This window comes from Equus caballus, chromosome 18 (assembly GCF_041296265.1).
Source record: "Equus caballus isolate H_3958 breed thoroughbred chromosome 18, TB-T2T, whole genome shotgun sequence".
Lineage (NCBI taxonomy): Eukaryota > Metazoa > Chordata > Mammalia > Perissodactyla > Equidae > Equus > Equus caballus.
Window position 1 is genome coordinate 67,692,879 of NC_091701.1, and position 18,134 is coordinate 67,711,012.

Genomic DNA, 18,134 nt, shown 5'->3' on the forward strand with positions numbered 1-18,134 from the left:
AACAATAAAACGGGAAGTAACTCAATAAAAAATAGGCAAAGGACTTGAACAGATATTTCCTCAAAGAAGATATACAAAAGACCAACAGTCACATGAGCAGAGGCTCAAATCATTAGTCATTAGGGAAATGCAAATCAAAACCATAATGAGATCCCACTTCATACCCACTAGAATGGCTACCATAAAAAATTGGGACAATAACAAATATTGACAAGGATGTGGAGAAATCTGAACCCTTATTTTTTGTTGGTTGGAATGTAAAATGATGCAGTCACTTGGGAAGACAGTCAGTTCCTCAAAAAGTTAAACACAGAGTTACCATATGACCTAGCAATTCTAGTTGTAGATATACATCCAAGAGAATTGAAAACATACGTCCCCATAAAAGCTTGTACACTAATAATCATAATGGCATTATTCATAATAGCTAAAAAGTGGAAAAAAACCAAATGTCCATCAACTGATGAATGGATAAACAAAATGTGGTATATTCATACAACAGAATATTATTTGGCATAAAAGAGGAATGAAGATGGCGCCAACCCGGTAGCATAGTGGTTAAGTCGCATGCTCTGCTTCGGTAGCCTGGGGTTCGCTGGTTTGGATCCCAGGTGTGGACCTAGGCACCGCTTATCAAGCCATGCTGTGGTAGATGTCCCACATATAAAGTAGAAGAAGATGGGCACAGATGTTAGCTCAGGGCCAATCTTCCTCAAAAAAAAAAAAAAAGGGAATGAAGATGGGTGAACCTTGAAAGCATTATTCTGAGCGAATGAAGCCAGACACTAAAGGCCACGTATTGTATAATTCCATTTATACAAAATGTTCAGAAGAGGCAAATCCATAGAGACAGAAAGTAGATTAGTGGTTGCCAGGAGCTTGGGAGAGGAGGAATAGGGAGTGCCTCTCAGTGGGTACAGGGCTTCTTTTTGGGGTGATGAAAATGTTGTGGAATTTGGGCTGATGGTTGTACAACTTTGTGAATATACTAAAAACACTGAATTGTACGGTTTAAAAGAGTAAATTTTTTGGTATATGGATTACATCTCAATAAACCTGTTGTTTGAAAAAAAGAAAGAAAGAAAAATAAAGGGAGCTGTACAGAACTAACCTGTGATGGCTCAGGTCACCGGCACCCCTGACAGTTTCAATGCTGTCAGGTATTTACACTTATTAGCTTGTGTTTAGTTGTGCTTTTTTTAAAAAAAAATTTTCAGCTTTAATCCAAGTCATCCAGCCAAATAGATTTTCAAGCATGTGTTTCCAACATATCTGAGTCCATGGCCAAACGATCCGGATTCAGATAGGAAATCAAGACCAAATTCATTCTAGTCATAGATTAACAGACAGATGGCCTCTAGAAACCCCAATACTTCTCTCTTTCAAACATGGTGACATATCATTATTATACAGATGATAGGTTCCCTTTAGGGCCAGGTTAATATCCTGAAAATAATAATCAGTTTAAAAGTTAGAATGAATAACAAATGGAATGAAGCACATGCAGACATTCAAATGTACCCTGAGGGGTGCCCTTTTATGTTACCATATTAAGAGCATGTACAGAAAAAAGAGCTGTCCCTGTGGGTGTATAATAATTTTGGGTAGTTACGCAGCACCCTTCTTTTGAATTGCTCAGAATGCTTTATAGCATCTACTTCAGCAATTGTCACAACATCCTTGTGGGTGGCAGGCATTGTACTAAAAGTTGTGCTGCAGGTCAGACACCCAAGGGACACACAGTTTTCACTGGAGGCTGGAGCACAGGTAGGCATGAAACCCAGATGGTCCATCTAATAAAGCCTCATCATCCGACCCCAGGCGCATCTTCTTGGACTGATAACCTCTCTAACCAATGACGGTTTTGAGTCCCCATTGTTCTGGATTTTCCAAGTGTGTCTGCCATATCCTAAACAGATGGTCAGTATCACACAATATGACTGTTTTTGACGGTAATAGGATCACATGGCTAACACTTCCTGAAAAAAACTGGATTAGACATTGAAAATTGGACCTCGGGTTTTTTTTTTTTTTCATTTCATTTCCTGTTTCATTTCCAGAAAAGCACAGGAATATTGAAAGTTTATAAAGAGTATTTTAAAATGGATTAATATCTACATTTGTAACGTGGCATACAATTTTAGAAGTTTAGAAGAACCTATAAGACAAAAAATGCTTCTTTTAGACAGCAAAAATAGAGAGGTGAAGAACACAGCCAGTGTCACCTATACAATATTTGGGTCTCAGCTTCCTCATTTGTAAAATAAAAGTTTGGATTAACTGACCTCTTGGGTCTTACGCAGCTATTTGATGTGGTGATTTTATGAAATTTTCCCTGATCAACTCAAAGTTTGGGTGGGGACACGCGTGTAGGGACAGCGTCCATCTTATTTACCAGGATATTCCCCGGGCTTACCACAGGGCCTGGCACACAGCATGTGCTCAAAAATACTTTTTAATAAATCAAAGTCTACAGCATCTTATTTTATATGATTTTCTTGACTGTGAGGCCCTACAGTTGAAGTTAAGTTGATATAACGACCCCTCCCAGGAAGCTAGCTGTTGTATTGGCAATGTGTTTTTATTTTTCCAGATTTCTTTCATTCTTAATTTACTCTGACCATTCACAAAAGGATATTAAGCTTTGAAGATTTCCAAACACTTCTGGTGCGGGAATTTCTCCAAGCATTCGTACGTTTCTCGCTAAATTTTAAAAGGTTATTTATATCTGCAGTATTTCTGGCATTTAACAAATAATAACATTCATAATACATCAACACTTACGTCATTGTTTTTCCCTTAAAAAAAAAAAATTTCAACATCTTCCCCGGTTTTATTTCCCTCATCTCCATTAGTTACCAGGGCCGACTCTCTTCTTTTTATTGCCAATATTCCTCCAGAAAACTTAGAGGAGGTGACCTATTTGTCCTTGATTTTTGCTTCCAAAGATGCACCACTGAAGAATAGGAGCTCTTTATAGAATGCACGCGCTTCAGGGGCATCTGTCTCTGTCTTTAACTTGACAAAAATAAGATAATAAAGTTATGTGTTTCCTTCACACATTTAAAAGCCAGAAATAGATTTAGACGTACATTTTTCAATCCGTGTGCCAACCTAATAAGCAGAGCGAAACAGACTGCGCGAGGAGGCTACCGCCGCCGCCCTCGCTCCTGCTCTCCTCCTCCCGGCCCAGCCCCGCCGGAGCCCCACCAGCTGCTCCCCTGGCAGCTGCACACTCGCCTCTGGGGCTGTCGGCCGCCTCGTGTTCCCGGGTGTCCCTGAAATCACAGCGTGACTTTGGAGTCCTTTGACATCACTGAATTTCCGCAGATTATTTACTCCATTTTAGACTCGCACTACACCATCCGGAAGGGCTTGGAGAAGGCGCTGGACCAGCAGACTGTGCTGCGATGTCCTGGGCACGCTCAGTCTCCTCTTAAGGCCGAGGTCAAGAGAAGTGTTCGAGGTGCCCAGAGAGATGGGCCTGATGGGGTACGTCCATCTGTTATGGCTCTTCACTCTTCAAGGAAGGAACCCTCAGAGACTTCTGAGAATATAGAGCCCAACAGTACAACTGGGTTTTAACTAGCAGTGTAGACAGTGCACATTTTTCTGAAGAGTATCCCCCTGGCCCGAGTTAGGCAGATCAGAGTTTTTCTGACGGGACTTTGGAATTGACACAGAAATGCTTATCTCTGTCTGTCCTCGTTACTCTGACAGAAAAGATGTACATTGGGCTGTGGATCAGCAGTGACTGGGGCTATGCGCCTTGAGGCAGCGAAAACATCTGCAGAAAGAGAAAGGGAAAGAAAAATAAATCTACAGAGAGAAGAGCAGAGAAGTGAAAGAGAGAGTGCATGCTTCCTGGCTTCCCACAGTTTTCCTGGCTCTTGGCTCTAGTCCCTCAGGAGACTGGGCTGCCTCTGCCCTCAGCCTGAGGTTCACTTCTCTTATCTGCAATGAAAAGTCTTTCCTAAAGCATTGACTTCGCAAGTTTTCTGACAACAAAGCACAATCATAGTTCTTTTATCAAGTTCAATTATCCAAACTGTCAACATCTGAAGTACAGTGAAGAACCCAGAAGTAATCATATGACATATTCAAGTAGTAGAAGGTATGTTTTGGTCCGAAATGAGGCAGAGCATCACTCCCAGCTGTGCCTGACCCTGCCAACCTACCTTCCTCAAAAGACAGTAAGTCACCAGACATCTATTGGGCAGCCACTACATGCTCTGTACCAGGTCAAATGCTGAAGGGTTGAAAGCCATCAAGACACAGCCCTGCCTCCTAGGAGTTTCAAATCTAGTGGGGAAGTTAGATAAGCAGCTGATGTACACTGATGCACTCTGGTGAAAGAATCCAGTCTTCTTTAAGATTGCTCTCAAGGAAAACCTCAGTGTGGATTCAGAAAGGATAATACTACTTTGTGGATTTTATCTGTTTAATATTTCAAGAGGCCAAGCATGAGTTTCCGCTACAAAAATCTGAGGAATTTGTAAAGAATGACTCACTTAGATTCCCCTGAAGATGTTGGATGAGTTTGCAGAGTTCTAGATGAGGAAGAAACAGTGTCTTCGCAGACACTCAGCTACCCAACCAGATGAAGCAGATTACAGAAAATTTAACTTCCCTCCACCGGTTGTGTGGAATGGGTCACACAGCACACCACCAACTTCGATATGATTGTGTTGACTTTTTGACCAGGCTGCCTGTGCTCACAGGATAGCAAAGTTCTTTTTGTCAAGGAAACAAACCTTATTTAGACACTTCGAGAGACTAGTGATAATATCAAGTGATTTTATAAGATTAATATATAGAAATCTCTATATCAATATTTTTACTACTTTTATATTGATTATGCATCAAAGATCATACACTCTGTTTTCAAGGTAATTTGGTATATAGGGCTTGTAAAAGTAACTTCTCTTTATAAAATAACACATATTTATTGCAGAATATTTGGGTAATATAGACCATATTGTATGGCCTAATCCACAAAACCATTTTATTGCTATAGTCATAACTTTTATTTTTATAATTCCTTAGATCCTTACTCACCCTATCAGCAGAAAGTCAAATACATACTTTCCCCAAATTGTCTAAAGACTCCAGAGGCTTAGTCCAGAGGAGGACAAGGGTGAGCTGTGTTTCTAATGCCAGGTCTAGAAGGAATTGGTCCAGAGAGAAAGGTCTAGACCCCTTTACTAGGGCACAGCCCATGCTGTGGCAATGCCCATGCCGGTTCTGGCCCTTGCCCAGACATGGTGTGGCCCAACCTAGGGCTCTGCAGTTACAGCGCTCGTGGAGTCCCTCACATACTCCGCCATAGTCACCATTTATTCCTAATGCACAGCACTGGGCCAGGGTGGCTGGTTCTAAGGAGCTTCCAGCTTAGCTGTGTGCTGGGTTTCCTCCACGAATGCCTAGGCCCTTATGTTTATGCCAGGGCACCCACTTAGGTTCGCCCATTCCTAAGGATAATTTTATTTCAGGACCTCATTTCTCTTCTCTGATAATGGGCTTTGGCCAGGCTACTCCGATAAATCTCAAAAAGGGCAGGGTAGAGTATTTGTCTTTGCCTTTCCAGACGGTCAGAGCTCCATACTCAAACTGTCCACCTATTTCATCAGGGATCAATTTCGTGGTCACTGCAATATGTAGTCACGGCAGAATATGTTGAATATATAGAATGCTACAAAGAAAAAAATCGAAATTACCTATAATCTCAACCGTAGATAGCCACAGCTAATGGTATATAGAAGGATTCTTGTCCTCACTTACCTCCCCAACTCCCTCTTGCACTGCTCTACCATATCCCCCCAGACACAACAATTTGGACAAGTTGCTGCTCTCTGAACACGCCCTACTTTACTTCCCTGTCCATTGTATTTCCCTTCCCTGGAATGCTCTCCTCACTGTTGATATCCACTTCTTTCAAGGCCTAGATGGAACGGCACTTCTCCCTTAGAGGCGTTCTGATCTCATGCTCTGGTGGAAGCTCCACCCACTCTGACCTGCCATAATCTGTCCATCTCTAAAGGCACTTATTTTATGCCCTTGTATTCCTTTTATTCTTGCAGTAGTCTCAACTCCCCGGCTAAACTGCAAGCTTGAGAGTTAATTCTCAATTGAGAGTAAGAATTTTGTTTTGCTCAACTTTTCATTCTTCAAGTGAACTGGTGCAATGCCCTCTTTGCAAATAGTACGTACTCAGCAAATATTTGTTGAAAAATATATGTAGGCACCCGCAATAGAAAGATGACATGTCAATTTAGTTATCCCAGTCAAATTCTTTAACTTTATTAGGATCAAAATGATATGTATCAAGTGCCTGTTACATGTAAGACACCAGGTACTTACTATTTCAAACTTTTCTTAAATTTATTTCAAAAAAGTTCACATGTGAAAAATTATAAAGCATGATATATTAAATACCCATACACCTACCATCCATATTAAGAAACAAAACATTACCAACATAATTAAAGCCCTGTGAAGCCCAGCCTCAACACATCTTTTTCCCTCTCCACCATCGTGAGCCAAAATCCTGTATTTGGGGATTTCTCTTTCCAAGCATTTATTTATATTTTAACCATATTACACATGTATTTATAATGTGTCTTTGCTGAATTATTTAAGGATATCCAACTCTTCTATAGAAAATAAGAGAAATGAATACATAGGGAGAAAAATGAAACTAGGAATCGAAGGAAATAGCCATGAGAGAGGCAAAATTCATGAAATACATTAAATAAGAATAAGCAAGTTAGTAACCTCTGAGACATGTTAGACAAACATAAAGTAAGTAGAGTATTTGTGTAAGTAACAATTAGAAAGGGACGGAAAGAGCAAGAGACACAATACACTAATATATAACACATATATACATTATAATCCTAATATACTATATATGAGGCATGAATCATCAAATATTCATGATACCCTGAAGATACATGAGGCATGTGAGTCATTCGCCATTTATAACATTTTAATTTGGCCCACCACTGGCTCCTTACATCCTCTGCAAAATAAAAACCATAGCTGCTCACCAGGCTGAGCGGTAAGCTACAGCTACCGGCCAGATGCATCATGGAGCCTGTAGAGCGAGTGCGTGTTCTACCCCTGGGCACCTTCTACGTGGTGGGCAACTTTGCTCAAATCTCAGCTCTGGTCCTTGCAAGCATACCCTCCTCGGGGAAGAGAGACACAGGACTCAGGATTCAGGCAGCGGCATCTTTCTATCCTGCCTACACCATATCTTAAATGTGTTAACCTACCCCATCTCTTTCACTTTGCTTTTTGCTGTGTGTTTTGAATCAACTTAATAAACCATGTGATCTAAGCATCTCGTTTTGGTCTGTAAGCCCTTCTGCTCTGTGATCTCTTGGATAGCTTGCATGTTATTATACTTACAGGCTTCTGTTGCAGCAAGGTAGTTTCTCACACAATAATCATATTTACAAGTTTTTAACCTGGATATAAATGGCATCATATCGTACATATTCATCTGCAACTTGCTTTTATACTTGACATCATATTTGTGAGATTTTTCCATGGAAGCTATGTAGATCTATTTCATTTATTTTCACAGCTATATCCACTGTATGAATATATCACAATTCATTCATGAATTCTTTTGTTGATCTAATGTAGGTTGTTTCCAGTTTTTTCCTGTTGCAATCAATGCTGCGGTGAATATTCTTGTATGTTTCTCCTTGGGCACATGTAAGAGAGTTGCTCTGAGAATATACTTAGGGGTGCAATTTCTGGGTCAGAGTATGCACGCCTTTAACTCGACTAAATATTGCCAAATTGCTCTGCAAAGTGTGCCAATTATACTCTTACCAGAAGTACCTGAGTCCTTACCTTCTTAATCCTAGCCAACACTTTGTCAGACTTTAAAATTTTTGCTGATCTGATAAATGGATGCACTCCGGTTACAAAGAAGTAATAATTGTGGCAATTAAAAAAACCTTATGGCGTTTCCTCAGAACTTCAATTATGAGGAAAAAAATCTATGCAAATTCTATGTCAGACTTTTGCACTTTTCCATTCTCTGTTTAAGGCCAAGTAAAGTTTCCCTTTTCTTTTTCCATCTCTCTGAACACCAAAGGGAAAACAACTTTGCAACAAAATTTGTCATTTTTTTCCCAAAGGGATTAGGGTTTGGAAGAAAACTATGTTGGTTGCTTTATGTCACAAAAATATCCCTCTGATTATAAGGGACAAGAAAAAGAATTTAGCTGCATCCATGCAAATCAGTCATCGCTAAGCACATGCCATCATGACGGTGGGTCAGTAGCTGAACCACTATTACTCAGAGGCTGGGAATGCAGTCATTTAAAAAATTCTAGAAAGTCGCTCCTAGCCCCAAAACATCTGTCCCAGAGGCTTGTTCCATGCCTAAAATTGGTCTATTAGAAATTAATGTACTGGGGTCAAATTTTTTTCTTTTTTACAAATTGGTTTGTTTTATTGTTGTTTTTCTTTCTCTTTTTTTTAAGATTTTATTTTTTTCCTTTTTTTTTCTTAACACTGTAGGGGATCATGTTTCACATATGATGCAAAAAGTTCCTGTGTCAATACATATAAACCCATCTTATTATCATTACTATTATTTTTTTAAATTTTAAATTTAAAAATTTTTTTTAATTGCAATAACATTGGATTATAACATTATATAGCTGTTGGATGTACATCATAATATATTTCGAATTCTGTGTAGATTATATCACGTTCACCACCCAAAAACTAATTATAGTCCATCCCCTCACATGTGAGCCTAATCACCCCTTTTGCCCTCCCCCTCCCCCTTCCCCAATGGTAACCACCAATCCAATCTCCAATGCTACGTGTTTGTTTGTCGTTGTTTTTATCTTCTACTTATGAGTGAGATCATACGGTATTTGACTTTCTCCCTCTGACTAATTTCACTCAGCATAATATGGGGTCAAAATTTTTCAGACATAAGAGAACTTCCAAACAAAACACACCTCAAAAAATACATTTAGTACTGATAAATCATCAGCACCTTATTTGTCACATCTCTTTCAAAAGCACAAAGGGAATGGGACACAGGACCCGCAAGTGCTGTTGGGTGTAAGATGGAGGCCACCCTCAACTTCCTCCTCTCCCTAATCCAGCACATTCAGACAGGCAAGTCTTTGCTCGTAATTTCTTGCTTAAACCTTTTGGGTGCCTCCCACAATACCCCTTGCAGTGTTCTCCGCATGTGTTTCGGGGTCCCTTTGGGCTTCAGATCCTATAAGGCAATTGTTTAAAAAATGCAGATTCCTGAGTCCTAGCCCAGGCTGACTCAGTCAGAATGTCTGAGTGTGAGGCCCTGGAATCATGTTTTCAACAAGTTACCCAGCTTTATTTTTTTAAATTTTCTTTTCCTTTTTTTTTTTTTTTTTTTTGCTTTTTGCTGAGGAAGACTCACTTCACTCTGTTGCTAATCTTTCCCTTTTCGTATGTGAGCCGCCTCCACAGGCAGACAAATGGTGTAGGTCTAGGCCTGGGAACCGAATCTGGCTGGGCCCCCAAAGTGCAGCGCCAAACTTAACCACTAGGCCACCAGGGCTGGCCCCCAAATTTTCTTTTTTACAATTGAGAAGTATAACACATATTAAGAAAAGCACTGAAAACGTAAGTATGCAGTTCAATAAATTATTACAAAGTGAACATCCATATAACCATGGCCCAGAACCAGGAAGAGAGCTCTGCCAGCACTTCAGAAGCCCCCCTGGGTCCCACCCAATCACCTCCCTCTTCCCTAATTGCAACTACTATTCTGATGTCTTACTCTACGTGCCTGATTCTCGCGCTCACCGAAGATGAGAGCTACAGCGACAGGATAAAATCCACGCTGCTCAGTGTGTCACATGAGGACGCTGCACGATTCGGTCTTTGCGGCCTCATCTTCTGCCTCTGCCCTCTTCACATCGCATTCGGAAGTCATTTGGAACCAGTTATGTTTCATTTTACAATTACTGCCCTAATTCACTGCTCACGCTGCATGCCGTTTCACTGCCTCTGTGCCTCTGTACTCGCTGGGAAGTGCCTGTACTTCCTGAGTCTTTCTATTAAATTCATTTTTCAAGACCTGCCCAATTGTCACTTTCTTCCAAGCCTCATGACCTTCACCTCCGTGCCCTGTCTAAGGCAGAACCATCACTCTTTCCATGATGTGACTAAGAACATCTCCTAACGTGGAACAACCACTCTATTACATGTCTATTTCCCGTTTTAAGCCGGGAATTAGAGATTTTTTTTTTAATTCTCCTGAGCATACAGGCTTAGCGCGTGTCCTTCAGGAGGTGCTAAATTGTTGAACAAACATAATCTCCAGGTATAAACATCTTTGGAAAAGTAGCACACTGCAACATTAACACCTCCGGGTATATCTGGATCAGATCATGTTCTTCCTCGTTAGGAAACAAACTCAGACATCGGGAAAATACTGGGTGCCTGAGAGGGAGGTGAAAGCAAGTGAAGGAAGTAGGACGAAAGGCACAGGGGCTGTGGGAGCTAGAGGGCTCATGCCTGCTGAGCCCTGCAGAGTAAGGAGCAATTGGACTGCTCCAGGCAGCACTGGGGGACCTGCCTCGCATGAGCTCTCCCTTCTTTCTCGGACAGGACCCCTAGTTGTCAGACCACTGTGCTGTGTCGGAAGCCTTGATTTCTTCACAACATCTTTTCCTGCCTCCAATTGTCCTCAGACTGCCCATCTGATTCTGAGCATCCATTCTTGCTTGCAAAATGCCACTTTATAAGTAACCTGCCTATTTCTTGACCTTGGCATACAAGGAAGGTGGAGTGTGCACTTAAGAACTCCTACCCATCCACAATGTGTGTGACTAGGGGTGGAGGGCGACAACGAGACACACAGAGGGGCCCTGTGTAAGTGCCCTGGCAGTCAGAGGATCTGGATGGTAAGCATCTGGGCAGTCTGCCACGGGAACCTTCACAGCAATGTAAATAGTCCTTACGCAAATGAACCTCAAGTGTTAGGCAAACTGAGAGGCTGGAAGAACAGGAATGAGAAAAATGACTCAAAATTTATATAATCCAGAAAAGATACTGTAAAACCAAATGAAAATCTATCAAAAAGTAGTTCTGAAGGGCCGGCCCGGTGGCACAGTGGTTAAGTAAGCACATTCTGCTTCTGTGGCCCGGGGTTTGCCAGTTCAGATCCCCACTGTAGACATGGCACGGCTTGGCAAAAGCCATGCTGTGGTAGGCGTCCCACATATAAAGTAGAGGAAGATGGGCATGGATGTTAGCTCAGCGTCAGTCTTCCTCAGCAAAAAGAGGATTGGCAGTAGTTAGCTCAGGGGTAATCTTCCTCCAAAAAAAAAAAAGTAGTCTGAAAGAGAGCCGTTGCCAGTGATTGGATCCCTGGGATGAGGGTAGCGGCGGCTTTGAGACTGGAGATGGTCAAGGCAAGCGTGTAGCCAGCACTCTTGGGAGACGGTTGTGTGTGAGAAGAAGGAAGAGCGGAGCCCTGCGAGCTGCAGTCTTGGAGGGAGTGGGCTCCTCTGTTTCACCCCAAAGAACCACAGCTGCCTGCAGAAGGGTCTCGGGCAGCACTGGACCAGCACTGCATTTGGTGGGCCCAGTTTTGGGCAGCCAAACAGGGGCAGTGAGAAACAGTGACATCAGAGGCTGCCCAGAAGCCAATTCCGTCACTGGATGTGGATGCCCAAGGACTGAACACCACTCTGCGAATTACAAAAGTCCCCAGACTGTGCAAGTCCCTGGCTAGGGACATCCTCAAAAGATACAAGCAGATACATGTCTGAATGCTTAATCAGAAAAACAAAAGAGAAATGACTGGATTTGTAACATCAGATTAAAGCAGTTCAACCAAGCTTTATCTCTCTCTCTCTCTCTCTCTCTCTCTCTATAACTGACACATGGTAGACTCTCAAGGCAAGTAGTTATACAGGACTGATTACGTACCAAGGGCTCAATACGTACTTGTTAGATAAGTTGCTGATTTTTGTTGCCGTCTTCAAACAAGTAGTTAAATATAGTACAATTTTGATTTAACTTTTATTTTATTGTAAACCACTTTTTTTTGTGTGAGGAAGACTGGCCCTGAGCTAACATCTGTGCCAATCTTCTTCTATTTTGTATGTGGGTCACTGCCACAGCATGGCTTGATAAGCAGTGTTGTAGGTCCACACCCAGGATCCAAACCTGAGAATCCCAGGCTGGTCCCCATTGTAAACTGCTTTTGAAGCAAGATCTTTGCTAAAAATAACATTTAAATTTTCCCCCTGATTTTCAAAGTAATACATGTTTGTTGTTGAAATTTTTGAAAATTTAAAAAGCATAAAGAAAATAAAAATTGTTTATAATACCCAAAGATAACTACTAAGAACATTTGGTAAATTTTCTGCCAAATTTATTCAGGTAGAGAGATTATAGACTGTTCTGCTCTGTTCTATTTTGACCAGTAATATTATGAGTATTTCCCAAAATTATTACATATTAATTGAATATGTTTCATCAGATAGATGTGATATAACTTAATTCATTATTTTGGATGTTTTGCTTTCTAAATTTTATAAATGAAGTTGTGATAAATACCTTCTTCTTCAATGTTTATAAATTTAGGTTTATATCCTAGAGGTGAATCTGTTGGATCAAATCATATGAATACTTCAAAACTTTTGGTTGAATTTGCCAAATTGCCCTTCTAGAGGCTGCTTCTCTCTTTTACCAGCACTTGCGTAACAGCCCCTAACCTTACCAGCACTAGGATAATTTGGGAAATTTTATTTAAGGAATATGTTTTATATTAGAAAAAACTCTCACTCCGTCACTATTAGAGATTGTTCTTATAGTAGGAAACAAAAAATTAGAGCAATAGATAGAAAATGAAGAAATCAAGGTCGTTAGAATTTTGACTGCCGTATATCATTGCCAATCCTGGGCCAGCTGAGGAGCCATGATGCACCAACCTGGGTAAGCACATCAACCTCAGCCAAAGTGCAAAGACGGAACACGGCAATGATATGTGAACAGAACCATGTTTGATTTACTTTTATTTCAATAGTTTTAAACCTCTTACTGTACAATACAAGCATTGTCCTCTCAAAGTGTCTGCTCCTAGAAGGCAGTGTTGAGTAATTTGTTGTGACAATTAGCCCAATCATTACTATTAACATACTCAATTTCTTTATGTCTGAAGCAGCGTGGTCAAAGCACATGGCGCAGAGGATGTTTCTGAACCCGTTCTGCTTTCCTTTCCTTTTCCTGATACCTGCACCTGACACATATATGATCTCTCCCAGTCCAACTAAAAGATAGACACAGGCTCTCAGCGAGCGAAGAGCAGCTTGACCACTGCTTCTCTGTCCCTTCTCCCTGCAGATCTGTCCCAGCTACTCCGTCCCATCACTGCCATCTGCCCCACGTCAAGAGCACACCTCTGTGGCTGGCTTAGAGGAATCTATGTTAGGATGAGCTCTCCTCTGTCTTTTCTCTTCTTCTCTTCAGGAAAGTCATGTACTTGGGAACTTTTTCTTTGACTTTTCATTTCTCCCATAATAGTTGTGTCCACTTTAGTCAGCTTCTCACAGGTGCACATTTACGTTCTTTTCGTCCCTTCTTCTCTCTCCACTTTCTTTCAATTCTTGCCCGTTTACTTCAAGAAAGGCCCTCTTCTTTACATGCTCTCTTCATACTTCCTTGCTCCTTTTATGAACTAGAAAACGCCCCACATCTTGGCTGACAAGTCACACACCTTTGTCAAGGAAACAAACAAAATCTTCCCATCCACCCTCATACGGATGCTTAAAAGGGGTACTCTAGCTGGTGGGTCCCTTGCCTGCAGAGTGCAGACCTGGAAAAAGAGACCAGCTGGGAAAGTGAGCACAGACTTGCCATCAATCTCAGCAAACTGGGTGGAGAAGAGCAAAAGGCAAACATGTGATGGCGAGGAAAAAGAAAGCCCAGAAAGAAGTGTGCAAATGGAAGGTGGTTTGGATAAATTCCAGAGACTGTGAGCGGAGTATTTTTTACCTACTCTCCACCCTGCCTTGTGTAGTTAGCTGAGAATTACTAATGGCTAGTGTCTTAGCTGCTATAACAAAAATACTATAGACTGGGTGGCTTAAACAAGAAAATTTATTTCTCACAGTCTGGGGGCTGGGAAGTCCAGGATCAAGGCACCAGCAGATGATTTGGTGTCTGGTGAGGGGCTGCTCCCTGGTTCACAGACGGCCATCTTTTTGCAGGGTCCTCACATGGTGGGAGGGGCAAGAGAGCTCTCAGGGTCTCGTCTACAAGGGCGCTAATCCCATTCACCAGGGCTTCACCCTCATGATCTAATCACCTCCCCAATCCCCACCTCCTAACACCATCACACTGAGGGTTAGGATTTCAACACATGAATTCTGGGGGCACACCAACATTCGGTCCGTAACGGTCAGGAACGAGCGGTCAGCAGCCAGTGTTGCTGAGACCGGAAACAGAGTTACAGGACAGTTAAGTATTCAAGTTCTGCACAGCAGTCGCCAGGGAAAAGGGAAAAGGGAAAAGGGGGAAGAGAAGAGAAAGAGTAGCTGAGTTGTGACCACTGCTGCCAGAGAGAGAGGATGGAGGAGGAAGAAAAACAAGGATCTAATCCTTAAAAAATGTCCGGAAACTCTCTTTAGAAAGTCTTTTCAAAAGTTTCTGTTTACATTCTCTTTCGTCTTAAACACAAACTTTTATATTAAAATCCAAGTTACTCTTCATTTAATTAAATATTTGCTTGTATTTACTGCCTAATATTATATTAATATTTTTCTGCTCTTTATATTAGCAATGTTTAGAATAAATTTCCTTATTTGTATAAATCAATTGCATCAGATGATTTCTAAGATTCTACCTAGTGCCCCCAAAGTCCATAATTACGTATTTTCACATGCATTTTATAAGCATTTGTAGCCTATCTTAGGAATCTATCTCATTTCTTTTTCCAACAGGGATTACATTACAAGTTCAAAATAACCAACTTATAAATAAATAAACTATTGGAAAATAAACTGTTGTATGTTGAATTTCTGCAAAGTATTTGAATATCCTTTGACTACATAAAGGAGAGTGAATTAGGTGAACTTTATAATCCTTTATATCTTAAAATTCTATGGTACCTTCTAATAAAATACAGTGTATCAAAATTTCCTTATATTTTAGAAGAGGAGGTATTTTTAAAGTCATGACTCTTGAAATGATCAGTTATTATATATATTCCCATTAGCTTGCCTTTAAGAAACTTGTTTATAATCTCTATATATTTTAAAATATTCAAATCTCCATATATTTAAAAATCTATTTAATCTACAATACACATCCAAAGCTTTACATTTCATATTGCAAAATAAGGGAAATTTTAATTATATTTCTGGTAATACAAATATTGCACATGACTCAGTTAATTGTAGGTCCGCCACCACACAGAGTGGAAAATTTGTTAAGTATAGAATTGTTCTGAGGTAATAACAGGAGAACATGAGGATAGAATTATATTGTATTTCAGATCTTGTAGGTCATAAACCATGTTATTCTTTCTCTCCTCAAGAACATTTTAAATCTATTATGCATTCTTTTGTTTTGCATCACTGAAGCATTTTAAAGTAAGAAATCTTTCTGAAATAAATTAATGCTCTTTCAGTGAAATTTTCACTCAAATGTCAGAAATACAACCAACTTTCTACAATACTTTTTTTACTAAAAACTTTCTTTTTAGTTCCATAATGTGGGAATGGTTTTTTTTTTTTTTTGTCCAAAGGATTCCTTATGTTTAAAAATGCACTTATCACTGAAGTATTTTTAATAATTTTTTAGAAAATTCTATTAAACATATATTTACTGAATTCAAGAGAAGTATAAGACATACTTACAGGAGGAAATGGAATATGGAACAACTAAGACACCAGAATTGTTACCTTACAGGATGGCATGCTTTCTCTTCTCGGACCACCAGGGCCTGGGAGCGGGAGCAGACTGTATATGTTGAGGTGTAGCGTTTAGGTGGCGTGAGGGATGAAAGTGCTGAGGAGCTATACAAGAATCAGTGTTTCTCCTTCTGAGTTGTCTCAGACACAGGTGAATGCCTCAGTTCTCTTTTTGAGCAGCCATATTAACTACAGTGTTGTCAGACAGACATACAGAATTGGATGCCTAAAAACTTAACGTTTTACCTTTCCTTCATTTTCCTTCCTCTCACGATGGGGTCTTTAAGCAAAGCCAAGTGGGCCCCAAATCTCATTCTTAATGTGGGAAGACTATATTACCTAAATGTGCCCAGAAAACAAACAAGGAGCGATTTCAGTGTTTAACTATAGAAATAGCCAGTTACAAGTCAGAAGAAAAGGTACCTGCCTGACACATTTCCTTCTCAGCATCACCTTCAGTGCTGGCCGGACATACACAAGCTCGGGGAGAGGATTTAAAGTCGTTTTTCCAACTCTGGAAACAATTCCACTGGAAGGCTCGACAGTCCAGGGAAGACTACTCATTTCATGACTCGGGAATCACTCTGCATCTTTCTGGAAGTTATTCTCCTCTAGCTGTTAGAACCAACAATGTTTGCAAAACATCAGGATCTCAGACGGAAATTGGAAGAATTCTGCAGACATCATTGCCTGAAAATTTATTAACCCATGTCTTTCCAAGAAATCGTCTTTCTTTTATTCTAATAACCTAAGTTCACTTTCTCTGGCAGAACAGGGTCCACAGCTGCAAACCCGTGACAATTAGGCTGAGACAAAGTTCCAGCGGTGATTTCTTCAGCCGATGACGAATTCGAGGAAGTAAGCACGCTTATTCATTTGAAACATCAACACAACTACTCCAGACAAAACCTTTCACTAACACTGGAGAAAGAGGTTTAATTATATATATTCCATTGTGGCATGACTCATTCCTATAACATGTTTCTGCAAAAAGAAAAAAAGGTTCAGTACTTTAATAAGGTCTTTTTCTTCCAATGTTATCATCCCATCCATTGCTGCTACATAAAGATGTGGTATGAAGAATTTCCCATCTCAAAGAATGCCTTGTATCCCCACTCAGCAAAGTAGGCACACTCCGGGAGGCCAGCCAGGATGTGGGAATGGCTCCTATAACCGGATTTTTATACGTACGTTAAAACGGGATTCTACCTGTATTCGGTAGTTTTATACTTAACGCTCTCTACCCTTCAAGAACACAATGCTAAAATTCGGGGACTTCTTTCATTTCTCCACTTTTGCAAAGAAAGGAAAAATAGATTCTAAAATTTCCAATATTTTTGGCAATAGGTTAAGTATATTTCTGGAAGTATTTTAATACTTTCTTTGGCTAGAAAAGTTTATGCAAACCAAACTCAAAACATTCTACAGCGTGCCTTGGGAACTGCACGATAACACACCCCAGGATGGTACTAGGGCCGTCGGATTGCTACGCCGTGGAAACAGACAATACTAACCAGTCGAATAACAGGCAGGTTTTCAGCAGGGCTGAGAAGGTTGGCATTAAGTTACCCGGCAAGCAAGACAGTTGTCAAAGGTGCACTTCGGTTCGTCGATTCCCATTCCTCCCCTCCTCTCCCACTCCCAAGGCCAGGGCGGCGGTGGGGAGGGGGCAAGATGCGCGAGGCAGAGATTCTCTCGGAACCACCAGCTTTTCTTCCAGCGCCGCGCACCTGCCGCCCCCGCCCCGAGCCGTCGCAGCCCACTTCCCGCAGGACTCCGGGGCCCGCGGGCGCGGGGTGGGGGGGCCTGGCCCCCAGCCTCCAGCCCGCGGGGGTGGGGGCGAGCCCGGCGCCCAGATTCGTGGGCTGAGCGCGCTCTCTCTTTACAGGCAGCCTCCCAGGGGATGTCGGATTGGCGGGGTGTGCTCTTTGAAATACTATATTGGGAAGCTCACACATTAAAATAAAAAAAATTTTTTTAATTGCAAACCTTCCCGGTTCACTCTGCAGCTGGCGAGCAGGCCCCAGGCGACGTCCCCTCTCTGCCGCCACCCCCGGGGGCCCTCCTTCCCGCCCCCTCCCCCCGCCCGGAGCGGGACTCGGGGAGCCGCCCCCTCCCGGGCGCCCACTTGGTTCCTCCCAGCTGCCGTGTGAATGGGCCGCCCTCCGGCTCCCGCGGCGG

The 18,134-nt window shown here is 41.5% G+C and overlaps 1 non-coding gene across 2 annotated transcripts; it reads right to left on the minus strand.

Annotated features, from left to right (window-relative positions):
- Window positions 1-2,537: 2,537 nt before the first annotated feature.
- LOC102148954 (uncharacterized) lies at window positions 2,538-17,856 on the minus strand. 2 transcript variants are annotated; one of them, XR_011428320.1, is made up of 3 exons: window positions 17,468-17,837; window positions 16,381-16,937; window positions 2,538-3,787 (listed from the first exon to the last, which is right to left on the minus strand). It is a non-coding gene; the product is annotated as an uncharacterized protein (transcript). The 2 variants fall into 2 exon arrangements; XR_011428319.1 differs by lacking the exon at window positions 2,538-3,787 and having other exon boundaries at window positions 14,122-16,937; window positions 17,468-17,856.
- Window positions 17,857-18,134: the final 278 nt, after the last annotated feature.